Source organism: Panthera tigris, chromosome E2 (genome assembly GCF_018350195.1).
Source record: "Panthera tigris isolate Pti1 chromosome E2, P.tigris_Pti1_mat1.1, whole genome shotgun sequence".
In the NCBI taxonomy this organism is placed as follows: domain Eukaryota; kingdom Metazoa; phylum Chordata; class Mammalia; order Carnivora; family Felidae; genus Panthera; species Panthera tigris.
In genome coordinates, this window is record NC_056674.1 from 14,929,498 (window position 1) to 14,934,685 (window position 5,188).

General features: G+C 55.2%; 1 pseudogene; it reads right to left on the minus strand.

Moving 5' to 3' along the window:
* Window positions 1-545: 545 nt before the first annotated feature.
* LOC122234282 lies at window positions 546-1,842 on the minus strand (annotated as a pseudogene).
* Window positions 1,843-5,188: the final 3,346 nt, after the last annotated feature.

Below are 5,188 nucleotides of genomic sequence, written 5' to 3' on the forward strand. Positions count from 1 at the left end.
GCAGAAGGACACATGAATAGGAGGATCCAAAAATATCACAATACCTGGGAGCTCTGACATCTGCGATCCCCAAATCCCTCAAGAAATGAGACCAGCTCAGGCGGGGAGATGTAAGACGCAGATTCATAGAATCTCAGAGGAGATGTTGAAGGTTCAAATCAGAGGCCCGGCCCTGCTCGGGTCAGAGTAACCCAGGCAATGACATAAGTAAGTCTGCCTCTAGGTGCTTGGGGGGTGGGGGTGGGGGGACAGTGCCCAAAGTCGCCCAAGGTTTGAAGTTTCTTCTTCAACAAACTTGGAAGATTATAGAGCAATGCGTCCCACGGAAATATCGCTGCATCCCGGGGAACTTGTTCTGGCCTTGGGCAAAGCACCCGCACCTCTGGCACCCAGTGCCGGTGGGTCGAGGTCCCGCCAACCGAGGCTGAGGATCTCCCGAGCTGGCTGAGAGACCCGCCTGCTGCAAAGGACCCCCCAGAGGGCGGGGCCCGAAGCCTCCCGCCCGCAGAGCTTCGGGTCCCAGGCCCGGCCGAGCCCAGGCCGGATCACAGACAAGGCCCCGAGTCTGCCACCAGCCTCAGGTCCCACGTGAGCAGGCGCAGGAGGTTGAAGACGACGCTGGCTTCGTGGCACCCAGGCGAGTCCTGGAACCCGGGAAGGAGGCGGAGGCGGGCTGAGCCAGGAATTCGCTTGCGGACCAACTCCCCTGCCGGTGCTCAGCGCTCCGAGTCCGAGCTCCCATCCCATCTCAGCCTCGCACGGCTCCCCGCCCCCTGCAGACTCACCGCCTCCCCGCCCGCTGCGCTCGCAGCTCTGCGCGTTTGGGGACGCGTCCTCGGTGGCCTGAGGGACTTCCTCCAGGAGCCTGGCCGGACCAGCTCGAGCTGCAAGGGGAACAGGAGGGACGTGAAGACGGCGAAGAACCCAGGGTCCCTGGGACTCTGCCCGTGAGTGACTCTCCCACCGCAGACCAAAGCCCGGATAGGGGGACACCGAGACGACGCGAATCGTGTCTGGGCCGGCTTTTCGGTTCGGGGGACAGATTGGCCTCGCGGGGAGGCCCGGGGGCGCAGAGCGAGCCGGAGGGGCCGGGGGCGCGGGCGGTACTCACGCAGGCCCCCACGTCCCGCCGCGCGGCCGCCAGCAGCTCCAGCGTCGCGCAGGTGCCCGGGAAATTCGGGGATCGGGCGCCCCCGACGGCTCGCCAACCTCACCCAGGGCCGCCGAGGATCCTTCCCTGCGCGAAAGGAGCAGTTGCGCGGCCTCCAGCTCAGGGTCTCCTCCTCCTGTGGGACAAGGGTCGGGGTGAGGCTGAGCCTCCTCGCTGCGCTCCCCAAGCGCTGGGAAGGCGGGGATTCCTACACGTGGGACGCTCCCGGCCGGGGACGGTTGTGCGGATGGTGCACTGAATCCCGTAGCTCTCGGAAGGCCTGCACGGTGGGCCAAAGGCACCCCGCGGTCGCCTTGCGAAGCCCGGCGCCCCGACGTGGAACCGAGTCGGCCTGGAGGGGGCGCCCTTTGGGGCCTGGCACAGAGGCAGAGCGTGTGCTGACCGCAGGGGCGCCCCGCAAGACGCCGCGGTCTGAATTCTGCCCTGAGATCCGAGGCGCGCCTGCTGGGCGCTGGGACGCAGGCGCCCTCGGGGACGGGTGGAGAGGTCTGGGCGTCACTCACGTAGCGGTCCCTCAGCGCCTTGACCGCCGCCACCGCCCTGGGGTCCAGCGAGCGGTAGTGTGACAGCAGGCAGCGCCGGGGTGTCGTCACGCCAGGGTCCGCCGCCTCGCCCGCCGTCACCAAGACCCACAGCCCCACGGCCACCGCGGCTGCGCCCCTCGGCCCCATCTCTGCTCCTGCGCAAGGCGAGGCGCCAAGAGTCCAAGCCCCTGCCTCTGCTTGGCGTCGCGCCGGGACCGATGCTCAGAGCGCGGGCCCGAGACACGCCGCGAGCCCGCAGCCCCCTGGTGCCCTCGGCCCGTCTCCGCTCGCCGCTCACCTGCACGCTGTCCTCGGTGCCCCCTCGTGCTGCTGCAGCGCCCGCCTTCCGCTGTCCCCAGGCTGGAGCCCACCTTCGACAGCGACAGCGGCGCCTGCAGGGTCCATGCGGCTTTTATGTGCGGGGCTGGGAGACGGTGAGCAGCCGGACTTCCCCGTCCGGAGCCGGCTAAGCTTTCCGAACGTCAGCGCTGGGGCGCCTGCCCGGGGCTGAGGACTTTACCCGCCTGCGGACCGGTGCCAGCCGTGGCTCGGCCCCACGATCTGCCACCATTTCTGGTCTCTGCCCCGCCTGAATCCTCTCCTCTTGTCATCAGCCTGGGTGTCCTTATCTCCATTCTAGTATACTAAGCGGCCTTTATAATGCACTTACTGGGTACTAGACCCTGTTCTAAGTCATCGATATGCAGGTGTCACATTTAATGCTCCAATGGGTCTGCAAGGGCTGTCCTACTATTGCCTCCATTTTGTAGATGGGAAAACTGAGGCACAGTAAAGTGAAGGAACTTTCCCAAGATACACAGTAAGTGGACAGAGGCTGGATTTGAACCTGCCCAGAGTCCAGCCCCAGGGCTTTCTCTCTAAGCCATAATTGCCGCCCGCCCCCCCCGCAGTATCTGATTCAGTCCCCTTCTGTCTCTCCATCTCTGTTCATCTCATTCCATTTCTCTTTCCCCCCCCCCCTCCGTCTGGAGAGGCCTCCTTTGTCTCTCCTTCCTGTCTGTGTCTCTGACTTCGTCTAACTCCATATGCCTCTGATTCCTTTTGCTGACAAACATCCAGCCTAGGATTTCGCTGTCTGTCTCAATCTCCTTATTTTAGTTTAAAATCTACTACTTTGTTTTCTGATAAAATTAGCAATGCAGATTCATGGGAGAAAGCTTGGAAAATACAGAAGTGCACAAAGGAGAAAAAAATTCCTGCCTCTAACTTCACTACCTACCTCTCCCCCTCATCCGGGCTCTGGAACCGTGTTTCCAGTGTGTGGAAAGTGTATGCCTGTTTGTTTGCACATATGTTTTCGGATTCCCAAAGTAACACATTCAAAGATTCGATCACTACAAACACATACGACTTGGAGAGTTAAAGGAAGTCTTTAATCCCACTTCTTGGAGGTAATTCTTTTTGTCAATTAGTAGCAATTCTGTGAAGGGCTCTCTCTCCTTCCTTTCCCCCCCTCCTTTTTTTTTTTTTCTTCTTTCTTTCTAGGAGTAATTTCTCCTAAATTGAAACCAGGCTGTGTACAGTTTGGTAGCCTGCTTTTTATGTCTTACGAGTATCTGTCATTTGCATTTCTCTGCATCTTTAATTATACTGTATCAGAGCCCCAGCAGGAAACAGATGGCCCAATCAATTTAGGATAATTTGAGGTGGGCTTAATACCAGGAGTATCTACAAAGGGTTTGGGGAGTGAAAGTAAAGGGCTAAGGGTAGTGAACGGCCTTGGGGCCCTGGATGGGGGAGAGATCTGTCATCCTTAACCCTGAAGGGACAGGGGAGAGGAGGGAGTGGCTGCCTGGCCTGGGAAGGAGAATCTTGTTCACAGGATGGACAGATAGACAAATCGTAGTGGCCCTGCAGGGAGGAAGCCTGGGGATAAAATATACTCTCACCTCTCAGAGGATGAATACTCTCCTTTCCTCGCCCTGGCCTTACTGCGAGGCTTCCAATTGGCTGAACCCAACTGAGGCCAAAGGTCAGCCTCCTGGGGTCTGGCACAGGTTGGAAAGGAGGGAAGAGTGAGGCTGGAGTGGCAATGGAAAACATCCCACACAGACCACTATTCAGGCTTCCAGTCTAAAGGGATCATTTAATAACCAATCCCCTCTTGGTGGGCACTGATGTTATTTCCAGGTTTTGTCAAAGCCGTGGTTCTCAAGGCTGGTGGAGAAGGGAGGGAGCAATTTTTTCATTCTCTTCCCAGCTGAAGTTTTCAAGTTGACTAAAGATGAACTCATCAATTTTTTTCTCTCATGGGTTGTGCTTGCCGAGTACCTAGAAAGTCATCACCAAATCCAAGGTCCCCTAGATTTTCTCCTGTGCAGTGTCCTGGGAGTTTCATAGTTTTACATTTTATTATTTAGCTCTATGACACGTATTGAATTAACTTTGTGAAACACATAAGGTCTGTGTGTAGATCCGTGTGTTTTTTTGCACGTGACGTCCACTTGTTTCAATACCCTGTGTTGAAAAGACTCTATTGTCTCCATTGATTTGCCTTTGAGTATTTCTCAAAGATCATCGCCTGTATTTGTGTGGGTCCATTCCTGGGCTCTCCACTCTGTTCCACTGATTTGCCCAGCCCTTCACCAACACCACACTGTCTTCATTACTGCAGCTCTATAGGGAGCCTTGAGGTCAGGGAGTGTCAGTCTTCCCACTCTGTTCTTTTCCTTTAACGTTGCGTTAGCTGTTCTGGGTCTTTTGAATCTCTGTATGGATTTTCAGTTTGTCAATATCCACAAATGACTTGCTGTGATTTTTATTTGGATTGTGTTGAAACTAGAGATTAATTTGGGAAGAGCTGACATCTTGGCAATATCGAGTCTTCTTATCCATGTACATGGAGTATCTCTGTAGATCTCCTCCGATTTCTTTCATTAGAGTTCTGTGGTTTTCCTCACCTAGATTTTGTTCATATTTCACTAAGATTTGTAGCTAAGGGGTGCCTGGGTGACTCAGTCAGTTAAGTGTCTGACTGTTGATCGTGGCTCAGGTCATGATCTCATGGTTTGTGAGATCAAGCCCCATGTCAGGCTCTGTGCTGCTTGGTATTCTCTCTCTCTCCTTCTCTCTCTCTCTCTCTCTCTGCCCCTCCTTCAAGCCCTCTCGCTCTTTGTCTCTCTCTCAAAAAATAAATAAACCTTGGGGCACCTGGGTGGCTCAGTTAAGCGTCCGACTTCGGCTCAGGTCATGATCTCACGGTCCGTGAGTTCGAGCCCTGCGTCGGGCTCTGTGCTGACCGCTCAGAGCCCGGAGCCTGTTTCGAATTCTGTGTCTCCCTCTCTCTCTGACCCTCCGCCGTTCATGCTCTGTCTCTCTCTGTATCAAAAATAAATAAACGTTAATAAATAAATAAATAAATAAACCTAAAAAAATTTAAAAAATAATATGAAAGGGCTGCATGCTTTATTCAAAAAGATTTGTAGCTAAGTATTTCATTTTGAGGAGGTGTTAACATAAATGGTGTTTTAAA